The 24,925-nt window shown below is 46.7% G+C and overlaps 10 non-coding genes across 10 annotated transcripts; all 10 read left to right on the plus strand.

Annotated features, from left to right (window-relative positions):
• Window positions 1–1,465: 1,465 nt before the first annotated feature.
• Window positions 1,466–1,547, plus strand: trnal-aag (transfer RNA leucine (anticodon AAG)). The gene has a single exon. It is a non-coding gene; the product is annotated as a tRNA-Leu (tRNA).
• Window positions 1,548–3,474: 1,927 nt separating this feature from the next.
• trnal-aag (transfer RNA leucine (anticodon AAG)) lies at window positions 3,475–3,556 on the plus strand. The gene has a single exon. It is a non-coding gene; the product is annotated as a tRNA-Leu (tRNA).
• A 1,925-nt stretch (window positions 3,557–5,481) lies between these two features.
• trnal-aag (transfer RNA leucine (anticodon AAG)) lies at window positions 5,482–5,563 on the plus strand. The gene has a single exon. It is a non-coding gene; the product is annotated as a tRNA-Leu (tRNA).
• A 1,927-nt stretch (window positions 5,564–7,490) lies between these two features.
• trnal-aag (transfer RNA leucine (anticodon AAG)) lies at window positions 7,491–7,572 on the plus strand. The gene has a single exon. It is a non-coding gene; the product is annotated as a tRNA-Leu (tRNA).
• A 1,925-nt stretch (window positions 7,573–9,497) lies between these two features.
• Window positions 9,498–9,579, plus strand: trnal-aag (transfer RNA leucine (anticodon AAG)). Its single transcript has one exon. It is a non-coding gene; the product is annotated as a tRNA-Leu (tRNA).
• A 1,927-nt stretch (window positions 9,580–11,506) lies between these two features.
• On the plus strand, window positions 11,507–11,588 carry trnal-aag (transfer RNA leucine (anticodon AAG)). Its single transcript has one exon. It is a non-coding gene; the product is annotated as a tRNA-Leu (tRNA).
• A 1,927-nt stretch (window positions 11,589–13,515) lies between these two features.
• Window positions 13,516–13,597, plus strand: trnal-aag (transfer RNA leucine (anticodon AAG)). The gene has a single exon. It is a non-coding gene; the product is annotated as a tRNA-Leu (tRNA).
• Window positions 13,598–19,566: 5,969 nt separating this feature from the next.
• On the plus strand, window positions 19,567–19,648 carry trnal-aag (transfer RNA leucine (anticodon AAG)). The gene has a single exon. It is a non-coding gene; the product is annotated as a tRNA-Leu (tRNA).
• Window positions 19,649–21,575: 1,927 nt separating this feature from the next.
• On the plus strand, window positions 21,576–21,657 carry trnal-aag (transfer RNA leucine (anticodon AAG)). Its single transcript has one exon. It is a non-coding gene; the product is annotated as a tRNA-Leu (tRNA).
• Window positions 21,658–23,576: 1,919 nt separating this feature from the next.
• trnal-aag (transfer RNA leucine (anticodon AAG)) lies at window positions 23,577–23,658 on the plus strand. Its single transcript has one exon. It is a non-coding gene; the product is annotated as a tRNA-Leu (tRNA).
• Window positions 23,659–24,925: the final 1,267 nt, after the last annotated feature.

Consider the following 24,925-nt stretch of genomic DNA (forward strand, 5'->3'; position numbering starts at 1 on the left):
CATTCTGCAAAAGAAAAGGGTGGGGAGGGGATCTGGACTCTGACTTCAGGATGAGAGTCAGATGTGTTTTTCATACCATTAGTCTGGGGAAGTTGTGATTAGGAGGGCAAATTTTTCCTATTGTTCTCTTCTCTTAAATTATGATAAATTTCAGGCTCAGTGCGTCAGGTTTTGTTATCACAATTTATGCTTTACTTACAGCAACTTCCTTCTTGCAAAAAACACAAGAACCTGCAACACAACTTTCAAAACACTTTATTCGCACCAACATAAGCTGCAAATGCTGCAAACTTGGAGCAGCCTTGGCCTTACCCTTTCTCTCAACGCATTCCTGCAGCGCCGTGTCGCCAGCACCAGATGGTGCTCTTGGCCTTTACACAACAGGCAATACCTTCACACAAAACGGAAGCCCGTTACACAACACGGAGAACCTTTACACAACAGCAAACACATTACTCAATAGCGGACATCTTTACAAAGCAGACAAAATCTCTAAACAACAGGGAAAATCTACACACAGCAGCGATCATCTTTACACAGGAGGGAACAATTTTATATAACCGGGAACATCTTTACACTACAGGGAATTTCTTTGCACAGCAGAACGCACCTTCATGCAAGTCTCTCTCTTCATCTCAGTCTCCGTTTCCCTGGCTGTCTACCTCCCTCTCTGTTTCTCTCGCAGTCTCGGTTTTCCCTCAGTCTCTGTCTCTGCCTCGTGTTAATCGCTCTGTCTGTCTCTCTCTCTCTTTGGTTTCTTCAGTGTCTTTCTCTGTCCCTCCATTTGTGTGGCCAGAAACACCCTTTCCGGATTCCTGTGTGTCATTTTGTGTGTGTCCCATTGTCGGTGTCGTAATACAGAGTGTCCTTGTGACATCGTGCAGCCATGTCAGCCTGCAAACACGGGTGCTGCGGGGTCCGGGTCTCTGGGCGGTTTCAGGGCCATGCTATAGTTTTCAACACAGGCTGGATGCTGAAATTTGTCTCGCTAACACACAGCACTGTGGGGCATCGGAACCTAAGCACCAGCCGGGATTGTTTGTTAACCGACAGCAGAGTGTAGCAGCGGAAGCGTGCTGGTCCCATAACCCAGAGGTCGATTGATCGTAAGCCTTCTTCTGCTAGTTGCATTCTTATATACACCAACAATAAAATGCTCTATTGCTACCCCAATCAAACGGGGTAGCAAGTGTAAGTTTATCACACTTTACTTACACCAACTCCCTGCTTGCAACACACAACAGGGATAAATTTTGAATGAAATTTACAATGGGTGTGTTGCAGCAAACTTTTATTTATTAGCGTTGCCTTGTGAACACGTAGCTGCTTCTGATATAGTGGGTTGCATCAGAAGTGAGTTTGCCGTCCACGAATTTAATTTCCTTTTGTTTCCCCTGCTATTTACAAGACCAGGCCACATTTCAATCACCAGTCACTAGTTTCAGATCCCGTAGCGCACTGACATGGTAGCGTGGCCGAGCGGTCTAAGGCGCTGGATTAAGGCTCCAGTCTCTTCGGGGGCGTGGGTTCGAATCCCACCGCTGCCAGATATTGCGACATTTATAAATTTCGTCGCTTCACCACCAGCAGTAAACCAGGCAGGCATGCCGGTTTTGGGTCACCGTTTCCTTCAGTTGCTATTGACAGGCTGATCCGAATCGCAGAATTTCCTCTGCTCCATAATTGGCCTGAACCCCGCACCGAACACTACAAACACCGTCACCCAACCAACTGAATTCAGCCCGTTCACTCACTCGTCCCCACACCTGCTGCCTCTCACTTATTCAGATGTGCACCACGTTTACTCTTTCTTGCAATCTATCGACCGCGCCCCCCATTGCTGTCATCTCTCCGTCGTTTCCCCGTTCGCCCTTCCAATCTTGCCGGTTGAACAGCACCTCCCATTTGTTCCTGTGCTGCAATCCAATTAATTTAACACCAGTATCTTTTTGTCAATCGAACCTATCCAGACAGCGAAAGTTACATTAAGACATGGTTAAGAGAAGATCCATTCTGCAAAAGAAAAGGGTGGGGAGGGGATCTGGACTCTGACTTCAGGATGAGAGTCAGATGTGTTTTTCATACCATTAGTCTGGGGAAGTTGTGATTAGGAGGGCAAATTTTTCCTATTGTTCTCTTCTCTTAAATTATGATAAATTTCAGGCTCAGTGCGTCAGGTTTTGTTATCACAATTTATGCTTTACTTACAGCAACTTCCTTCTTGCAAAAAACACAAGAACCTGCAACACAACTTTCAAAACACTTTATTCGCACCAACATAAGCTGCAAATGCTGCAAACTTGGAGCAGCCTTGGCCTTACCCTTTCTCTCAACGCATTCCTGCAGCGCCGTGTCGCCAGCACCAGATGGTGCTCTTGGCCTTTACACAACAGGCAATACCTTCACACAAAACGGAAGCCCGTTACACAACACGGAGAACCTTTACACAACAGGAAACACATTACTCAATAGCGGACATCTTTACAAAGCAGACAAAATCTCTAAACAACAGGGAAAATCTACACACAGCAGCGATCATCTTTACACAGGAGGGAACAATTTTATATAACCGGGAACATCTTTACACTACAGGGAATTTCTTTGCACAGCAGAACGCACCTTCATGCAAGTCTCTCTCTTCATCTCAGTCTCCGTTTCCCTGGCTGTCTACCTCCCTCTCTGTTTCTCTCGCAGTCTCGGTTTTCCCTCAGTCTCTGTCTCTGCCTCGTGTTAATCGCTCTGTCTGTCTCTCTCTCTCTTTGGTTTCTTCAGTGTCTTTCTCTGTCCCTCCATTTGTGTGGCCAGAAACACCCTTTCCGGATTCCTGTGTGTCATTTTGTGTGTGTCCCATTGTCGGTGTCGTAATACAGAGTGTCCTTGTGACATCGTGCAGCCATGTCAGCCTGCAAACACGGGTGCTGCGGGGTCCGGGTCTCTGGGCGGTTTCAGGGCCATGCTATAGTTTTCAACACAGGCTGGATGCTGAAATTTGTCTCGCTAACACACAGCACTGTGGGGCATCGGAACCTAAGCACCAGCCGGGATTGTTTGTTAACCGACAGCAGAGTGTAGCAGCGGAAGCGTGCTGGTCCCATAACCCAGAGGTCGATTGATCGTAAGCCTTCTTCTGCTAGTTGCATTCTTATATACACCAACAATAAAATGCTCTATTGCTACCCCAATCAAACGGGGTAGCAAGTGTAAGTTTATCACACTTTACTTACACCAACTCCCTGCTTGCAACACACAACAGGGATAAATTTTGAATGAAATTTACAATGGGTGTGTTGCAGCAAACTTTTATTTATTAGCGTTGCCTTGTGAACACGTAGCTGCTTCTGATATAGTGGGTTGCATCAGAAGTGAGTTTGCCGTCCACGAATTTAATTTCCTTTTGTTTCCCCTGCTATTTACAAGACCAGGCCACATTTCAATCACCAGTCACTAGTTTCAGATTCCTTAATGCACTGACGTGGTAGCGTGGCCGAGCGGTCTAAGGCGCTGGATTAAGGCTCCAGTCTCTTCGGGGGCGTGGGTTCGAATCCCACCGCTGCCAGATATTGCGACATTTATAAATTTCGTCGCTTCACCACCAGCAGTAAACCAGGCAGGCATGCCGGTTTTGGGTCACCGTTTCCTTCAGTTGCTATTGACAGGCTGATCCGAATCGCAGAATTTCCTCTGCTCCATAATTGGCCTGAACCCCGCACCGAACACTACAAACACCATCACCCAACCAACTGAATTCAGCCCGTTCACTCACTCGTCCCCACACCTGCTGCCTCTCACTTATTCAGATGTGCACCACGTTTACTCTTTCTTGCAATCTATCGACCGCGCCCCCCATTGCTGTCATCTCTCCGTCGTTTCCCCGTTCGCCCTTCCAATCTTGCCGGTTGAACAGCACCTCCCATTTGTTCCTGTGCTGCAATCCAATTAATTTAACACCAGTATCTTTTTGTCAATCGAACCTATCCAGACAGCGAAAGTTACATTAAGACATGGTTAAGAGAAGATCCATTCTGCAAAAGAAAAGGGTGGGGAGGGGATCTGGACTCTGACTTCAGGATGAGAGTCAGATGTGTTTTTCATACCATTAGTCTGGGGAAGTTGTGATTAGGAGGGCAAATTTTTCCTATTGTTCTCTTCTCTTAAATTATGATAAATTTCAGGCTCAGTGCGTCAGGTTTTGTTATCACAATTTATGCTTTACTTACAGCAACTTCCTTCTTGCAAAAAACACAAGAACCTGCAAGACAACTTTCAAAACACTTTATTCGCACCAACATAAGCTGCAAATGCTGCAAACTTGGAGCAGCCTTGGCCTTCCCCTTTCTCTCAACGCATTCCTGCAGCGCCGTGTCGTCAGCACCAGATGGTGCTCTTGGCCTTTACACAACAGGCAATACCTTCACACAAAACGGAAGCCCGTTACACAACACGGAGAACCTTTACACAACAGGAAACACGTTACTCAATAGCGGACATCTTTACAAAGGAGACAAAATCTCTAAACAACAGGGAAAATCTATAATCAGCAGCGATCATCTTTACACAGGAGGGACCAATTTTATATAACAGGGAACATCTTTACACTACAGGGAATTTCTTTGCACAGCAGAACGCACCTTCATGCAAGTCTCTCTCTTCATCTCAGTCTCCGTTTCCCTGGCTGTCTACCTCCCTCTCTGTTTCTCTCGCAGTCTCGGTTTTCCCTCAGTCTCTGTCACTGCCTCGTGTTAATCGCTCTGTCTGTCTGTCTCTCTCTCTCTCTTTGGTTTCTTCAGTGTCTTTCTCTGTCCCTCCATTTGTGTGGCCAGAAACACCCTTTCCGGATTCCTGTGTGTCATTTTGTGTGTGTCCCATTGTCGGTGTCGTAATACAGAGTGTCCTTGTGACATCGTGCAGCCATGTCAGCCTGCAAACACGGGTGCTGCGGGGTCCGGGTCTCTGGGCGGTTTCAGGGCCATGCTATAGTTTTCAACACAGGCTGGATGCTGAAATTTGTCTCGCTAACACACAGCACTGTGGGGCATCGGAACCTAAGCACCAGCCGGGATTGTTTGTTAACCGACAGCAGAGTGTAGCAGCGGAAGCGTGCTGGTCCCATAACCCAGAGGTCGATTGATCGTAAGCCTTCTTCTGCTAGTTGCATTCTTATATACACCAACAATAAAATGCTCTATTGCTACCCCAATCAAACGCACTTAATTTTATCACACTTTACTTACACCAACTTCCTGCTTGCAACACACAACAGGGATAAATTTTGAATGAAATTTACAATGGGTGTGTTGCAGCAAACTTTTATTTATTAGCGTTGCCTTGTAAACACGTAGCTGCTTCTGATATAGTGGGTTGCATCAGAAGTGAGTTTGCCGTCCACGAATTTAATTTCCTTTCGTTTCCCCTGCTATTTACAAGACCAGGCCACATTTCAATCACCAGTCACTAGTTTCAGATTCCTTAATGCACTGACGTGGTAGCGTGGCCGAGCGGTCTAAGGCGCTGGATTAAGGCTCCAGTCTCTTCGGGGGCGTGGGTTCGAATCCCACCGCTGCCAGATATTGCGACATTTATAAATTTCGTCGCTTCACCACCAGCAGTAAACCAGGCAGGCATGCCGGTTTTGGGTCACCGTTTCCTTCAGTTGCTATTGACAGGCTGATCCGAATCGCAGAATTTCCTCTGCTCCATAATTGGCCTGAACCCCGCACCGAACACTACAAACATCATCACCCAACCAACTGAATTCAGCCCGTTCACTCACTCGTCCCCACACCTGCTGCCTCTCACTTATTCAGATGTGCACCACGTTTACTCTTTCTTGCAATCTATCGACCGCGCCCCCCATTGCTGTCATCTCTCCGTCGTTTCCCCGTTCGCCCTTCCAATCTTGCCGGTTGAACAGCACCTCCCATTTGTTCCTGTGCTGCAATCCAATTAATTTAACACCAGTATCTTTTTGTCAATCGAACCTATCCAGACAGCGAAAGTTACATTAAGACATGGTTAAGAGAAGATCCATTCTGCAAAAGAAAAGGGTGGGGAGGGGATCTGGACTCTGACTTCAGGATGAGAGTCAGATGTGTTTTTCATACCATTAGTCTGGGGAAGTTGTGATTAGGAGGGCAAATTTTTCCTATTGTTCTCTTCTCTTAAATTATGATAAATTTCAGGCTCAGTGCGTCAGGTTTTGTTATCACAATTTATGCTTTACTTACAGCAACTTCCTTCTTGCAAAAAACACAAGAACCTGCAACACAACTTTCAAAACACTTTATTCGCACCAACATAAGCTGCAAATGCTGCAAACTTGGAGCAGCCTTGGCCTTACCCTTTCTCTCAACGCATTCCTGCAGCGCCGTGTCGCCAGCACCAGATGGTGCTCTTGGCCTTTACACAACAGGCAATACCTTCACACAAAACGGAAGCCCGTTACACAACACGGAGAACCTTTACACAACAGCAAACACATTACTCAATAGCGGACATCTTTACAAAGCAGACAAAATCTCTAAACAACAGGGAAAATCTACACACAGCAGCGATCATCTTTACACAGGAGGGAACAATTTTATATAACCGGGAACATCTTTACACTACAGGGAATTTCTTTGCACAGCAGAACGCACCTTCATGCAAGTCTCTCTCTTCATCTCAGTCTCCGTTTCCCTGGCTGTCTACCTCCCTCTCTGTTTCTCTCGCAGTCTCGGTTTTCCCTCAGTCTCTGTCTCTGCCTCGTGTTAATCGCTCTGTCTGTCTCTCTCTCTCTTTGGTTTCTTCAGTGTCTTTCTCTGTCCCTCCATTTGTGTGGCCAGAAACACCCTTTCCGGATTCCTGTGTGTCATTTTGTGTGTGTCCCATTGTCGGTGTCGTAATACAGAGTGTCCTTGTGACATCGTGCAGCCATGTCAGCCTGCAAACACGGGTGCTGCGGGGTCCGGGTCTCTGGGCGGTTTCAGGGCCATGCTATAGTTTTCAACACAGGCTGGATGCTGAAATTTGTCTCGCTAACACACAGCACTGTGGGGCATCGGAACCTAAGCACCAGCCGGGATTGTTTGTTAACCGACAGCAGAGTGTAGCAGCGGAAGCGTGCTGGTCCCATAACCCAGAGGTCGATTGATCGTAAGCCTTCTTCTGCTAGTTGCATTCTTATATACACCAACAATAAAATGCTCTATTGCTACCCCAATCAAACGGGGTAGCAAGTGTAAGTTTATCACACTTTACTTACACCAACTCCCTGCTTGCAACACACAACAGGGATAAATTTTGAATGAAATTTACAATGGGTGTGTTGCAGCAAACTTTTATTTATTAGCGTTGCCTTGTGAACACGTAGCTGCTTCTGATATAGTGGGTTGCATCAGAAGTGAGTTTGCCGTCCACGAATTTAATTTCCTTTTGTTTCCCCTGCTATTTACAAGACCAGGCCACATTTCAATCACCAGTCACTAGTTTCAGATCCCGTAGCGCACTGACATGGTAGCGTGGCCGAGCGGTCTAAGGCGCTGGATTAAGGCTCCAGTCTCTTCGGGGGCGTGGGTTCGAATCCCACCGCTGCCAGATATTGCGACATTTATAAATTTCGTCGCTTCACCACCAGCAGTAAACCAGGCAGGCATGCCGGTTTTGGGTCACCGTTTCCTTCAGTTGCTATTGACAGGCTGATCCGAATCGCAGAATTTCCTCTGCTCCATAATTGGCCTGAACCCCGCACCGAACACTACAAACACCATCACCCAACCAACTGAATTCAGCCCGTTCACTCACTCGTCCCCACACCTGCTGCCTCTCACTTATTCAGATGTGCACCACGTTTACTCTTTCTTGCAATCTATCGACCGCGCCCCCCATTGCTGTCATCTCTCCGTCGTTTCCCCGTTCGCCCTTCCAATCTTGCCGGTTGAACAGCACCTCCCATTTGTTCCTGTGCTGCAATCCAATTAATTTAACACCAGTATCTTTTTGTCAATCGAACCTATCCAGACAGCGAAAGTTACATTAAGACATGGTTAAGAGAAGATCCATTCTGCAAAAGAAAAGGGTGGGGAGGGGATCTGGACTCTGACTTCAGGATGAGAGTCAGATGTGTTTTTCATACCATTAGTCTGGGGAAGTTGTGATTAGGAGGGCAAATTTTTCCTATTGTTCTCTTCTCTTAAATTATGATAAATTTCAGGCTCAGTGCGTCAGGTTTTGTTATCACAATTTATGCTTTACTTACAGCAACTTCCTTCTTGCAAAAAACACAAGAACCTGCAAGACAACTTTCAAAACACTTTATTCGCACCAACATAAGCTGCAAATGCTGCAAACTTGGAGCAGCCTTGGCCTTCCCCTTTCTCTCAACGCATTCCTGCAGCGCCGTGTCGTCAGCACCAGATGGTGCTCTTGGCCTTTACACAACAGGCAATACCTTCACACAAAACGGAAGCCCGTTACACAACACGGAGAACCTTTACACAACAGGAAACACGTTACTCAATAGCGGACATCTTTACAAAGGAGACAAAATCTCTAAACAACAGGGAAAATCTATAATCAGCAGCGATCATCTTTACACAGGAGGGACCAATTTTATATAACAGGGAACATCTTTACACTACAGGGAATTTCTTTGCACAGCAGAACGCACCTTCATGCAAGTCTCTCTCTTCATCTCAGTCTCCGTTTCCCTGGCTGTCTACCTCCCTCTCTGTTTCTCTCGCAGTCTCGGTTTTCCCTCAGTCTCTGTCACTGCCTCGTGTTAATCGCTCTGTCTGTCTGTCTCTCTCTCTCTCTTTGGTTTCTTCAGTGTCTTTCTCTGTCCCTCCATTTGTGTGGCCAGAAACACCCTTTCCGGATTCCTGTGTGTCATTTTGTGTGTGTCCCATTGTCGGTGTCGTAATACAGAGTGTCCTTGTGACATCGTGCAGCCATGTCAGCCTGCAAACACGGGTGCTGCGGGGTCCGGGTCTCTGGGCGGTTTCAGGGCCATGCTATAGTTTTCAACACAGGCTGGATGCTGAAATTTGTCTCGCTAACACACAGCACTGTGGGGCATCGGAACCTAAGCACCAGCCGGGATTGTTTGTTAACCGACAGCAGAGTGTAGCAGCGGAAGCGTGCTGGTCCCATAACCCAGAGGTCGATTGATCGTAAGCCTTCTTCTGCTAGTTGCATTCTTATATACACCAACAATAAAATGCTCTATTGCTACCCCAATCAAACGCACTTAATTTTATCACACTTTACTTACACCAACTTCCTGCTTGCAACACACAACAGGGATAAATTTTGAATGAAATTTACAATGGGTGTGTTGCAGCAAACTTTTATTTATTAGCGTTGCCTTGTAAACACGTAGCTGCTTCTGATATAGTGGGTTGCATCAGAAGTGAGTTTGCCGTCCACGAATTTAATTTCCTTTCGTTTCCCCTGCTATTTACAAGACCAGGCCACATTTCAATCACCAGTCACTAGTTTCAGATTCCTTAATGCACTGACGTGGTAGCGTGGCCGAGCGGTCTAAGGCGCTGGATTAAGGCTCCAGTCTCTTCGGGGGCGTGGGTTCGAATCCCACCGCTGCCAGATATTGCGACATTTATAAATTTCGTCGCTTCACCACCAGCAGTAAACCAGGCAGGCATGCCGGTTTTGGGTCACCGTTTCCTTCAGTTGCTATTGACAGGCTGATCCGAATCGCAGAATTTCCTCTGCTCCATAATTGGCCTGAACCCCGCACCGAACACTACAAACATCATCACCCAACCAACTGAATTCAGCCCGTTCACTCACTCGTCCCCACACCTGCTGCCTCTCACTTATTCAGATGTGCACCACGTTTACTCTTTCTTGCAATCTATCGACCGCGCCCCCCATTGCTGTCATCTCTCCGTCGTTTCCCCGTTCGCCCTTCCAATCTTGCCGGTTGAACAGCACCTCCCATTTGTTCCTGTGCTGCAATCCAATTAATTTAACACCAGTATCTTTTTGTCAATCGAACCTATCCAGACAGCGAAAGTTACATTAAGACATGGTTAAGAGAAGATCCATTCTGCAAAAGAAAAGGGTGGGGAGGGGATCTGGACTCTGACTTCAGGATGAGAGTCAGATGTGTTTTTCATACCATTAGTCTGGGGAAGTTGTGATTAGGAGGGCAAATTTTTCCTATTGTTCTCTTCTCTTAAATTATGATAAATTTCAGGCTCAGTGCGTCAGGTTTTGTTATCACAATTTATGCTTTACTTACAGCAACTTCCTTCTTGCAAAAAACACAAGAACCTGCAACACAACTTTCAAAACACTTTATTCGCACCAACATAAGCTGCAAATGCTGCAAACTTGGAGCAGCCTTGGCCTTACCCTTTCTCTCAACGCATTCCTGCAGCGCCGTGTCGCCAGCACCAGATGGTGCTCTTGGCCTTTACACAACAGGCAATACCTTCACACAAAACGGAAGCCCGTTACACAACACGGAGAACCTTTACACAACAGCAAACACATTACTCAATAGCGGACATCTTTACAAAGCAGACAAAATCTCTAAACAACAGGGAAAATCTACACACAGCAGCGATCATCTTTACACAGGAGGGAACAATTTTATATAACCGGGAACATCTTTACACTACAGGGAATTTCTTTGCACAGCAGAACGCACCTTCATGCAAGTCTCTCTCTTCATCTCAGTCTCCGTTTCCCTGGCTGTCTACCTCCCTCTCTGTTTCTCTCGCAGTCTCGGTTTTCCCTCAGTCTCTGTCTCTGCCTCGTGTTAATCGCTCTGTCTGTCTCTCTCTCTCTTTGGTTTCTTCAGTGTCTTTCTCTGTCCCTCCATTTGTGTGGCCAGAAACACCCTTTCCGGATTCCTGTGTGTCATTTTGTGTGTGTCCCATTGTCGGTGTCGTAATACAGAGTGTCCTTGTGACATCGTGCAGCCATGTCAGCCTGCAAACACGGGTGCTGCGGGGTCCGGGTCTCTGGGCGGTTTCAGGGCCATGCTATAGTTTTCAACACAGGCTGGATGCTGAAATTTGTCTCGCTAACACACAGCACTGTGGGGCATCGGAACCTAAGCACCAGCCGGGATTGTTTGTTAACCGACAGCAGAGTGTAGCAGCGGAAGCGTGCTGGTCCCATAACCCAGAGGTCGATTGATCGTAAGCCTTCTTCTGCTAGTTGCATTCTTATATACACCAACAATAAAATGCTCTATTGCTACCCCAATCAAACGGGGTAGCAAGTGTAAGTTTATCACACTTTACTTACACCAACTCCCTGCTTGCAACACACAACAGGGATAAATTTTGAATGAAATTTACAATGGGTGTGTTGCAGCAAACTTTTATTTATTAGCGTTGCCTTGTGAACACGTAGCTGCTTCTGATATAGTGGGTTGCATCAGAAGTGAGTTTGCCGTCCACGAATTTAATTTCCTTTTGTTTCCCCTGCTATTTACAAGACCAGGCCACATTTCAATCACCAGTCACTAGTTTCAGATCCCGTAGCGCACTGACATGGTAGCGTGGCCGAGCGGTCTAAGGCGCTGGATTAAGGCTCCAGTCTCTTCGGGGGCGTGGGTTCGAATCCCACCGCTGCCAGATATTGCGACATTTATAAATTTCGTCGCTTCACCACCAGCAGTAAACCAGGCAGGCATGCCGGTTTTGGGTCACCGTTTCCTTCAGTTGCTATTGACAGGCTGATCCGAATCGCAGAATTTCCTCTGCTCCATAATTGGCCTGAACCCCGCACCGAACACTACAAACATCATCACCCAACCAACTGAATTCAGCCCGTTCACTCACTCGTCCCCACACCTGCTGCCTCTCACTTATTCAGATGTGCACCACGTTTACTCTTTCTTGCAATCTATCGACCGCGCCCCCCATTGCTGTCATCTCTCCGTCGTTTCCCCGTTCGCCCTTCCAATCTTGCCGGTTGAACAGCACCTCCCATTTGTTCCTGTGCTGCAATCCAATTAATTTAACACCAGTATCTTTTTGTCAATCGAACCTATCCAGACAGCGAAAGTTACATTAAGACATGGTTAAGAGAAGATCCATTCTGCAAAAGAAAAGGGTGGGGAGGGGATCTGGACTCTGACTTCAGGATGAGAGTCAGATGTGTTTTTCATACCATTAGTCTGGGGAAGTTGTGATTAGGAGGGCAAATTTTTCCTATTGTTCTCTTCTCTTAAATTATGATAAATTTCAGGCTCAGTGCGTCAGGTTTTGTTATCACAATTTATGCTTTACTTACAGCAACTTCCTTCTTGCAAAAAACACAAGAACCTGCAACACAACTTTCAAAACACTTTATTCGCACCAACATAAGCTGCAAATGCTGCAAACTTGGAGCAGCCTTGGCCTTACCCTTTCTCTCAACGCATTCCTGCAGCGCCGTGTCGCCAGCACCAGATGGTGCTCTTGGCCTTTACACAACAGGCAATACCTTCACACAAAACGGAAGCCCGTTACACAACACGGAGAACCTTTACACAACAGCAAACACATTACTCAATAGCGGACATCTTTACAAAGCAGACAAAATCTCTAAACAACAGGGAAAATCTACACACAGCAGCGATCATCTTTACACAGGAGGGAACAATTTTATATAACCGGGAACATCTTTACACTACAGGGAATTTCTTTGCACAGCAGAACGCACCTTCATGCAAGTCTCTCTCTTCATCTCAGTCTCCGTTTCCCTGGCTGTCTACCTCCCTCTCTGTTTCTCTCGCAGTCTCGGTTTTCCCTCAGTCTCTGTCTCTGCCTCGTGTTAATCGCTCTGTCTGTCTCTCTCTCTCTTTGGTTTCTTCAGTGTCTTTCTCTGTCCCTCCATTTGTGTGGCCAGAAACACCCTTTCCGGATTCCTGTGTGTCATTTTGTGTGTGTCCCATTGTCGGTGTCGTAATACAGAGTGTCCTTGTGACATCGTGCAGCCATGTCAGCCTGCAAACACGGGTGCTGCGGGGTCCGGGTCTCTGGGCGGTTTCAGGGCCATGCTATAGTTTTCAACACAGGCTGGATGCTGAAATTTGTCTCGCTAACACACAGCACTGTGGGGCATCGGAACCTAAGCACCAGCCGGGATTGTTTGTTAACCGACAGCAGAGTGTAGCAGCGGAAGCGTGCTGGTCCCATAACCCAGAGGTCGATTGATCGTAAGCCTTCTTCTGCTAGTTGCATTCTTATATACACCAACAATAAAATGCTCTATTGCTACCCCAATCAAACGGGGTAGCAAGTGTAAGTTTATCACACTTTACTTACACCAACTCCCTGCTTGCAACACACAACAGGGATAAATTTTGAATGAAATTTACAATGGGTGTGTTGCAGCAAACTTTTATTTATTAGCGTTGCCTTGTGAACACGTAGCTGCTTCTGATATAGTGGGTTGCATCAGAAGTGAGTTTGCCGTCCACGAATTTAATTTCCTTTTGTTTCCCCTGCTATTTACAAGACCAGGCCACATTTCAATCACCAGTCACTAGTTTCAGATCCCGTAGCGCACTGACATGGTAGCGTGGCCGAGCGGTCTAAGGCGCTGGATTAAGGCTCCAGTCTCTTCGGGGGCGTGGGTTCGAATCCCACCGCTGCCAGATATTGCGACATTTATAAATTTCGTCGCTTCACCACCAGCAGTAAACCAGGCAGGCATGCCGGTTTTGGGTCACCGTTTCCTTCAGTTGCTATTGACAGGCTGATCCGAATCGCAGAATTTCCTCTGCTCCATAATTGGCCTGAACCCCGCACCGAACACTACAAACACCATCACCCAACCAACTGAATTCAGCCCGTTCACTCACTCGTCCCCACACCTGCTGCCTCTCACTTATTCAGATGTGCACCACGTTTACTCTTTCTTGCAATCTATCGACCGCGCCCCCCATTGCTGTCATCTCTCCGTCGTTTCCCCGTTCGCCCTTCCAATCTTGCCGGTTGAACAGCACCTCCCATTTGTTCCTGTGCTGCAATCCAATTAATTTAACACCAGTATCTTTTTGTCAATCGAACCTATCCAGACAGCGAAAGTTACATTAAGACATGGTTAAGAGAAGATCCATTCTGCAAAAGAAAAGGGTGGGGAGGGGATCTGGACTCTGACTTCAGGATGAGAGTCAGATGTGTTTTTCATACCATTAGTCTGGGGAAGTTGTGATTAGGAGGGCAAATTTTTCCTATTGTTCTCTTCTCTTAAATTATGATAAATTTCAGGCTCAGTGCGTCAGGTTTTGTTATCACAATTTATGCTTTACTTACAGCAACTTCCTTCTTGCAAAAAACACAAGAACCTGCAAGACAACTTTCAAAACACTTTATTCGCACCAACATAAGCTGCAAATGCTGCAAACTTGGAGCAGCCTTGGCCTTCCCCTTTCTCTCAACGCATTCCTGCAGCGCCGTGTCGTCAGCACCAGATGGTGCTCTTGGCCTTTACACAACAGGCAATACCTTCACACAAAACGGAAGCCCGTTACACAACACGGAGAACCTTTACACAACAGGAAACACGTTACTCAATAGCGGACATCTTTACAAAGGAGACAAAATCTCTAAACAACAGGGAAAATCTATAATCAGCAGCGATCATCTTTACACAGGAGGGACCAATTTTATATAACAGGGAACATCTTTACACTACAGGGAATTTCTTTGCACAGCAGAACGCACCTTCATGCAAGTCTCTCTCTTCATCTCAGTCTCCGTTTCCCTGGCTGTCTACCTCCCTCTCTGTTTCTCTCGCAGTCTCGGTTTTCCCTCAGTCTCTGTCTCTGCCTCGTGTTAATCGCTCTGTCTGTCTCTCTCTCTCTTTGGTTTCTTCAGTGTCTTTCTCTGTCCCTCCATTTGTGTGGCCAGAAACACCCTTTCCGGATTCCTGTGTGTCATTTTGTGTGTGTCCCATTGTCGGTGTCGTAATACAGAGTGTCCTTGTGACATCGTGCAGCCATGTCAGCCTGCAAACACGGGTGCTGCGGGGTCCGGGTCTCTGGGCGGTTTCAGGGCCATGCTATAGTTTTCAACACAGGCTGGATGCTGACATTTGTCTCGCTAACACACAGCACTGTGGGGCATCGGAACCTGAGCACCAGCCGGAATTGTTTGCTAACCGACAGCAGAGTGTAGCAGCGGAAGCGTGCTGGTCCCATAACCCAGAGGTCGATTGATCGTAAGCCTTCTTCTGCTAGTTGCATTCTTATATACACCAACAATAAAATGCTCTATTGCTACCCCAATCAAACGGGGTAGCAAGTGTAAGTTTATCACACTTTACTTACACCAACTCCCTGCTTGCAACACACAACAGGGATAAATTTTGAATGAAATTTACAATGGGTGTGTTGCAGCAAACTTTTATTTATTAGCGTTGCCTTGTGAACACGTAGCTGCTTCTGATATAGTGGGTTGCATCAGAAGTGAGTTTGCCGTCCACGAATTTAATTTCCTTTTGTTTCCCCTGCTATTTACAAGACCAGGCCACATTTCAATCACCAGTCACTAGTTTCAGATTCCTTAGCGCACTGACATGGTAGCGTGGCCGAGCGGTCTAAGGCGCTGGATTAAGGCTCCAGTCTCTTCGGGGGCGGGGGTTCGAATCCCACCGCTGCCAGATATTGCGACATTTATAAATTTCGTCGCTTCACCACCAGCAGTAAACCAGGCAGGCATGCCGGTTTTGGGTCACCGTTTCCTTCAGTTGCTATTGACAGGCTGATCCGAATCGCAGAATTTCCTCTGCTCCATAATTGGCCTGAACCCCGCACCGAACACTACAAACACCATCACCCAACCAACTGAATTCAGCCCGTTCACTCACTCGTCCCCACACCTGCTGCCTCTCACTTATTCAGATGTGCACCACGTTTACTCTTTCTTGCAATCTATCGACCGCGCCCCCCATTGCTGTCATCTCTCCGTCGTTTCCCCGTTCGCCCTTCCAATCTTGCCGGTTGAACAGCACCTCCCATTTGTTCCTGTGCTGCAATCCAATTAATTTAACACCAGTATCTTTTTGTCAATCGAACCTATCCAGACAGCGAAAGTTACATTAAGACATGGTTAAGAGAAGATCCATTCTGCAAAAGAAAAGGGTGGGGAGGGGATCTGGACTCTGACTTCAGGATGAGAGTCAGATGTGTTTTTCATACCATTAGTCTGGGGAAGTTGTGATTAGGAGGGCAAATTTTTCCTATTGTTCTCTTCTCTTAAATTATGATAAATTTCAGGCTCAGTGCGTCAGGTTTTGTTATCACAATTTATGCTTTACTTACAGCAACTTCCTTCTTGCAAAAAACACAAGAACCTGCAAGACAACTTTCAAAACACTTTATTCGCACCAACATAAGCTGCAAATGCTGCAAACTTGGAGCAGCCTTGGCCTTCCCCTTTCTCTCAACGCATTCCTGCAGCGCCGTGTCGTCAGCACCAGATGGTGCTCTTGGCCTTTACACAACAGGCAATACCTTCACACAAAACGGAAGCCCGTTACACAACACGGAGAACCTTTACACAACAGGAAACACGTTACTCAATAGCGGACATCTTTACAAAGGAGACAAAATCTCTAAACAACAGGGAAAATCTATAATCAGCAGCGATCATCTTTACACAGGAGGGACCAATTTTATATAACAGGGAACATCTTTACACTACAGGGAATTTCTTTGCACAGCAGAACGCACCTTCATGCAAGTCTCTCTCTTCATCTCAGTCTCCGTTTCCCTGGCTGTCTACCTCCCTCTCTGTTTCTCTCGCAGTCTCGGTTTTCCCTCAGTCTCTGTCACTGCCTCGTGTTAATCGCTCTGTCTGTCTGTCTCTCTCTCTCTCTTTGGTTTCTTCAGTGTCTTTCTCTGTCCCTCCATTTGTGTGGCCAGAAACACCCTTTCCGGATTCCTGTGTGTCATTTTGTGTGTGTCCCATTGTCGGTGTCGTAATACAGAGTGTCCTTGTGACATCGTGCAGCCATGTCAGCCTGCAAACACGGGTGCTGCGGGGTCCGGGTCTCTGGGCGGTTTCAGGGCCATGCTATAGTTTTCAACACAGGCTGGATGCTGACATTTGTCTCGCTAACACACAGCACTGTGGGGCATCGGAACCTAAGCACCAGCCGGAATTGTTTGCTAACCGACAGCAGAGTGTAGCAGCGGAAGCGTGCTGGTCCCATAACCCAGAGGTCGATTGATCGTAAGCCTTCTTCTGCTAGTTGCATTCTTATATACACCAACAATAAAATGCTCTATTGCTACCCCAATCAAACGCACTTAATTTTATCACACTTTACTTACACCAACTTCCTGCTTGCAACACACAACAGGGATAAATTTTGAATGAAATTTACAATGGGTGTGTTGCAGCAAACTTTTATTTATTAGCGTTGCCTTGTGAACACGTAGCTGCTTCTGATATAGTGGGTTGCATCAGAAGTGAGTTTGCCGTCCACGAATTTAATTTCCTTTTGTTTCCCCTGCTATTTACAAGACCAGGCCACATTTCAATCACCAGTCACTAGTTTCAGATCCCGTAGCGCACTGACATGGTAGCGTGGCCGAGCGGTCTAAGGCGCTGGATTAAGGCTCCAGTCTCTTCGGGGGCGGGGGTTCGAATCCCACCGCTGCCAGATATTGCGACATTTATAAATTTCGTCGCTTCACCACCAGCAGTAAACCAGGCAGGCATGCCGGTTTTGGGTCACCTTTTCCTTCAGTTGCTATTGACAGGCTGATCCGAATCGCAGAATTTCCTCTGCTCCATAATTGGCCTGAACCCCGCACCGAACACTACAAACACCTTCACCCAACCAACTGAATTCAGACCGTTCACTCACTCGTCCCCACACCTGCTGCCTCTCACTTATTCAGATGTACACCACGTTTACTCTTTCTTCCATTTCTTGCAATCTATCGACCGCGCCCCCCCCATTGCTGTCACTCTCGCACCCACCATCTCTCCGTCGTTTCCCCGTTCGCCCTTCCAATCTTGCCGGTTGAACAGCACCTCCCATTTGTTCCTGTGCTGCAATCCAATTAATTTAACACCAGTATCTTTTTGTCAATCGAACCTATCCAGACAGCGAAAGTTACATTAAGACATGGTTAAGAGAAGATCCATTCTGCAAAAGAAAAGGGTGGGGAGGGGATCTGGACTCTGACTTCAGGATGAGAGTCAGATGTGTTTTTCATACCATTAGTCTGGGGAAGTTGTGATTAGGAGGGCAAATTTTTCCTATTGTTCTCTTCTCTTAAATTATGATAAATTTCAGGCTCAGTGCGTCAGGTTTTGTTATCACAATTTATGCTTTACTTACAGCAACTTCCTTCTTGCAAAAAACACAAGAACCTGCAACACAACTTTCAAAACACTTTATTCGCACCAACATAAGCTGCAAATGCTGCAAACTTGGAGCAGCCTTGGCCTTACCCTTTCTCTCAACGCATTCCTGCAGCGCCGTGTCGCCAGCACCAGATGGTGCTCTTGGCCTTTACACAACAGGCAATACCTTCACACAAAACGGAAGCCCGTTACACAACACGGAGAACCTTTACACAACAGCAAACACATTACTCAATAGCGGACATCTTTACAAAGCAGACAAAATCTCTAAACAACAGGGAAAATCTACACACAGCAGCGATCATCTTTACACAGGAGGGAACAATTTTATATAACCGGGAACATCTTTACACTACAGGGAATTTCTTTGCACAGCAGAACGCACCTTCATGCAAGTCTCTCTCTTCATCTCAGTCTCCGTTTCCCTGGCTGTCTACCTCCCTCTCTGTTTCTCTCGCAGTCTCGGTTTTCCCTCAGTCTCTGTCTCTGCCTCGTGTTAATCGCTCTGTCTGTCTCTCTCTCTCTTTGGTTTCTTCAGTGTCTTTCTCTGTCCCTCCATTTGTGTGGCCAGAAACACCCTTTCCGGATTCCTGTGTGTCATTTTGTGTGTGTCCCATTGTCGGTGTCGTAATACAGAGTGTCCTTGTGACATCGTGCAGCCATGTCAGCCTGCAAACACGGGTGCTGCGGGGTCCGGGTCTCTGGGCGGTTTCAGGGCCATGCTATAGTTTTCAACACAGGCTGGATGCTGAAATTTGTCTCGCTAACACACAGCACTGTGGGGCATCGGAACCTAAGCACCAGCCGGGATTGTTTGTTAACCGACAGCAGAGTGTAGCAGCGGAAGCGTGCTGGTCCCATAACCCAGAGGTCGATTGATCGTAAGCCTTCTTCTGCTAGTTGCATTCTTATATACACCAACAATAAAATGCTCTATTGCTACCCCAATCAAACGGGGTAGCAAGTGTAAGTTTATCACACTTTACTTACACCAACTCCCTGCTTGCAACACACAACAGGGATAAATTTTGAATGAAATTTACAATGGGTGTGTTGCAGCAAACTTTTATTTATTAGCGTTGCCTTGTGAACACGTAGCTGCTTCTGATATAGTGGGTTGCATCAGAAGTGAGTTTGCCGTCCACGAATTTAATTTCCTTTTGTTTCCCCTGCTATTTACAAGACCAGGCCACATTTCAATCACCAGTCACTAGTTTCAGATCCCGTAGCGCACTGACATGGTAGCGTGGCCGAGCGGTCTAAGGCGCTGGATTAAGGCTCCAGTCTCTTCGGGGGCGTGGGTTCGAATCCCACCGCTGCCAGATATTGCGACATTTATAAATTTCGTCGCTTCACCACCAGCAGTAAACCAGGCAGGCATGCCGGTTTTGGGTCACCGTTTCCTTCAGTTGCTATTGACAGGCTGATCCGAATCGCAGAATTTCCTCTGCTCCATAATTGGCCTGAACCCCGCACCGAACACTACAAACATCATCACCCAACCAACTGAATTCAGCCCGTTCACTCACTCGTCCCCACACCTGCTGCCTCTCACTTATTCAGATGTGCACCACGTTTACTCTTTCTTGCAATCTATCGACCGCGCCCCCCATTGCTGTCATCTCTCCGTCGTTTCCCCGTTCGCCCTTCCAATCTTGCCGGTTGAACAGCACCTCCCATTTGTTCCTGTGCTGCAATCCAATTAATTTAACACCAGTATCTTTTTGTCAATCGAACCTATCCAGACAGCGAAAGTTACATTAAGACATGGTTAAGAGAAGATCCATTCTGCAAAAGAAAAGGGTGGGGAGGGGATCTGGACTCTGACTTCAGGATGAGAGTCAGATGTGTTTTTCATACCATTAGTCTGGGGAAGTTGTGATTAGGAGGGCAAATTTTTCCTATTGTTCTCTTCTCTTAAATTATGATAAATTTCAGGCTCAGTGCGTCAGGTTTTGTTATCACAATTTATGCTTTACTTACAGCAACTTCCTTCTTGCAAAAAACACAAGAACCTGCAACACAACTTTCAAAACACTTTATTCGCACCAACATAAGCTGCAAATGCTGCAAACTTGGAGCAGCCTTGGCCTTACCCTTTCTCTCAACGCATTCCTGCAGCGCCGTGTCGCCAGCACCAGATGGTGCTCTTGGCCTTTACACAACAGGCAATACCTTCACACAAAACGGAAGCCCGTTACACAACACGGAGAACCTTTACACAACAGCAAACACATTACTCAATAGCGGACATCTTTACAAAGCAGACAAAATCTCTAAACAACAGGGAAAATCTACACACAGCAGCGATCATCTTTACACAGGAGGGAACAATTTTATATAACCGGGAACATCTTTACACTACAGGGAATTTCTTTGCACAGCAGAACGCACCTTCATGCAAGTCTCTCTCTTCATCTCAGTCTCCGTTTCCCTGGCTGTCTACCTCCCTCTCTGTTTCTCTCGCAGTCTCGGTTTTCCCTCAGTCTCTGTCTCTGCCTCGTGTTAATCGCTCTGTCTGTCTCTCTCTCTCTTTGGTTTCTTCAGTGTCTTTCTCTGTCCCTCCATTTGTGTGGCCAGAAACACCCTTTCCGGATTCCTGTGTGTCATTTTGTGTGTGTCCCATTGTCGGTGTCGTAATACAGAGTGTCCTTGTGACATCGTGCAGCCATGTCAGCCTGCAAACACGGGTGCTGCGGGGTCCGGGTCTCTGGGCGGTTTCAGGGCCATGCTATAGTTTTCAACACAGGCTGGATGCTGAAATTTGTCTCGCTAACACACAGCACTGTGGGGCATCGGAACCTAAGCACCAGCCGGGATTGTTTGTTAACCGACAGCAGAGTGTAGCAGCGGAAGCGTGCTGGTCCCATAACCCAGAGGTCGATTGATCGTAAGCCTTCTTCTGCTAGTTGCATTCTTATATACACCAACAATAAAATGCTCTATTGCTACCCCAATCAAACGGGGTAGCAAGTGTAAGTTTATCACACTTTACTTACACCAACTCCCTGCTTGCAACACACAACAGGGATAAATTTTGAATGAAATTTACAATGGGTGTGTTGCAGCAAACTTTTATTTATTAGCGTTGCCTTGTGAACACGTAGCTGCTTCTGATATAGTGGGTTGCATCAGAAGTGAGTTTGCCGTCCACGAATTTAATTTCCTTTTGTTTCCCCTGCTATTTACAAGACCAGGCCACATTTCAATCACCAGTCACTAGTTTCAGATCCCGTAGCGCACTGACATGGTAGCGTGGCCGAGCGGTCTAAGGCGCTGGATTAAGGCTCCAGTCTCTTCGGGGGCGTGGGTTCGAATCCCACCGCTGCCAGATATTGCGACATTTATAAATTTCGTCGCTTCACCACCAGCAGTAAACCAGGCAGGCATGCCGGTTTTGGGTCACCGTTTCCTTCAGTTGCTATTGACAGGCTGATCCGAATCGCAGAATTTCCTCTGCTCCATAATTGGCCTGAACCCCGCACCGAACACTACAAACACCATCACCCAACCAACTGAATTCAGCCCGTTCACTCACTCGTCCCCACACCTGCTGCCTCTCACTTATTCAGATGTGCACCACGTTTACTCTTTCTTGCAATCTATCGACCGCGCCCCCCATTGCTGTCATCTCTCCGTCGTTTCCCCGTTCGCCCTTCCAATCTTGCCGGTTGAACAGCACCTCCCATTTGTTCCTGTGCTGCAATCCAATTAATTTAACACCAGTATCTTTTTGTCAATCGAACCTATCCAGACAGCGAAAGTTACATTAAGACATGGTTAAGAGAAGATCCATTCTGCAAAAGAAAAGGGTGGGGAGGGGATCTGGACTCTGACTTCAGGATGAGAGTCAGATGTGTTTTTCATACCATTAGTCTGGGGAAGTTGTGATTAGGAGGGCAAATTTTTCCTATTGTTCTCTTCTCTTAAATTATGATAAATTTCAGGCTCAGTGCGTCAGGTTTTGTTATCACAATTTATGCTTTACTTACAGCAACTTCCTTCTTGCAAAAAACACAAGAACCTGCAAGACAACTTTCAAAACACTTTATTCGCACCAACATAAGCTGCAAATGCTGCAAACTTGGAGCAGCCTTGGCCTTCCCCTTTCTCTCAACGCATTCCTGCAGCGCCGTGTCGTCAGCACCAGATGGTGCTCTTGGCCTTTACACAACAGGCAATACCTTCACACAAAACGGAAGCCCGTTACACAACACGGAGAACCTTTACACAACAGGAAACACGTTACTCAATAGCGGACATCTTTACAAAGGAGACAAAATCTCTAAACAACAGGGAAAATCTATAATCAGCAGCGATCATCTTTACACAGGAGGGACCAATTTTATATAACAGGGAACATCTTTACACTACAGGGAATTTCTTTGCACAGCAGAACGCACCTTCATGCAAGTCTCTCTCTTCATCTCAGTCTCCGTTTCCCTGGCTGTCTACCTCCCTCTCTGTTTCTCTCGCAGTCTCGGTTTTCCCTCAGTCTCTGTCTCTGCCTCGTGTTAATCGCTCTGTCTGTCTCTCTCTCTCTTTGGTTTCTTCAGTGTCTTTCTCTGTCCCTCCATTTGTGTGGCCAGAAACACCCTTTCCGGATTCCTGTGTGTCATTTTGTGTGTGTCCCATTGTCGGTGTCGTAATACAGAGTGTCCTTGTGACATCGTGCAGCCATGTCAGCCTGCAAACACGGGTGCTGCGGGGTCCGGGTCTCTGGGCGGTTTCAGGGCCATGCTATAGTTTTCAACACAGGCTGGATGCTGAAATTTGTCTCGCTAACACACAGCACTGTGGGGCATCGGAACCTAAGCACCAGCCGGGATTGTTTGTTAACCGACAGCAGAGTGTAGCAGCGGAAGCGTGCTGGTCCCATAACCCAGAGGTCGATTGATCGTAAGCCTTCTTCTGCTAGTTGCATTCTTATATACACCAACAATAAAATGCTCTATTGCTACCCCAATCAAACGCACTTAATTTTATCACACTTTACTTACACCAACTTCCTGCTTGCAACACACAACAGGGATAAATTTTGAATGAAATTTACAATGGGTGTGTTGCAGCAAACTTTTATTTATTAGTGTTGCCTTGTGAACACGTAGCTGCTTCTGATATAGTGGGTTGCATCAGAAGTGAGTTTGCCGTCCACGAATTTAATTTCCTTTCGTTTCCCCTGCTATTTACAAGACCAGGCCACATTTCAATCACCAGTCACTAGTTTCAGATTCCTTAATGCACTGACGTGGTAGCGTGGCCGAGCGGTCTAAGGCGCTGGATTAAGGCTCCAGTCTCTTCGGGGGCGTGGGTTCGAATCCCACCGCTGCCAGATATTGCGACATTTATAAATTTCGTCGCTTCACCACCAGCAGTAAACCAGGCAGGCATGCCGGTTTTGGGTCACCGTTTCCTTCAGTTGCTATTGACAGGCTGATCCGAATCGCAGAATTTCCTCTGCTCCATAATTGGCCTGAACCCCGCACCGAACACTACAAACACCATCACCCAACCAACTGAATTCAGCCCGTTCATCTCACTCGTCCCCACACCTGCTGCCTCTCACTTATTCAGATGTGCACCACGTTTACTCTTTCTTGCAATCTATCGACCGCGCCCCCCATTGCTGTCATCTCTCCGTCGTTTCCCCGTTCGCCCTTCCAATCTTGCCGGTTGAACAGCACCTCCCATTTGTTCCTGTGCTGCAATCCAATTAATTTAACACCAGTATCTTTTTGTCAATCGAACCTATCCAGACAGCGAAAGTTACATTAAGACATGGTTAAGAGAAGATCCATTCTGCAAAAGAAAAGGGTGGGGAGGGGATCTGGACTCTGACTTCAGGATGAGAGTCAGATGTGTTTTTCATACCATTAGTCTGGGGAAGTTGTGATTAGGAGGGCAAATTTTTCCTATTGTTCTCTTCTCTTAAATTATGATAAATTTCAGGCTCAGTGCGTCAGGTTTTGTTATCACAATTTATGCTTTACTTACAGCAACTTCCTTCTTGCAAAAAACACAAGAACCTGCAACACAACTTTCAAAACACTTTATTCGCACCAACATAAGCTGCAAATGCTGCAAACTTGGAGCAGCCTTGGCCTTACCCTTTCTCTCAACGCATTCCTGCAGCGCCGTGTCGCCAGCACCAGATGGTGCTCTTGGCCTTTACACAACAGGCAATACCTTCACACAAAACGGAAGCCCGTTACACAACACGGAGAACCTTTACACAACAGGAAACACATTACTCAATAGCGGACATCTTTACAAAGCAGACAAAATCTCTAAACAACAGGGAAAATCTACACACAGCAGCGATCATCTTTACACAGGAGGGAACAATTTTATATAACCGGGAACATCTTTACACTACAGGGAATTTCTTTGCACAGCAGAACGCACCTTCATGCAAGTCTCTCTTTTCATCTCAGTCTCCGTTTCCCTGGCTGTCTACCTCCCTCTCTGTTTCTCTCGCAGTCTCGGTTTTCCCTCAGTCTCTGTCTCTGCCTCGTGTTAATCGCTCTGTCTGTCTCTCTCTCTCTTTGGTTTCTTCAGTGTCTTTCTCTGTCCCTCCATTTGTGTGGCCAGAAACACCC

Source organism: Somniosus microcephalus, unplaced genomic scaffold (assembly GCF_052327205.1).
Source record: "Somniosus microcephalus isolate GS21.2 unplaced genomic scaffold, FLI_Smic_1.0 unresolved_chr9, whole genome shotgun sequence".
In the NCBI taxonomy this organism is placed as follows: domain Eukaryota; kingdom Metazoa; phylum Chordata; class Chondrichthyes; order Squaliformes; family Somniosidae; genus Somniosus; species Somniosus microcephalus.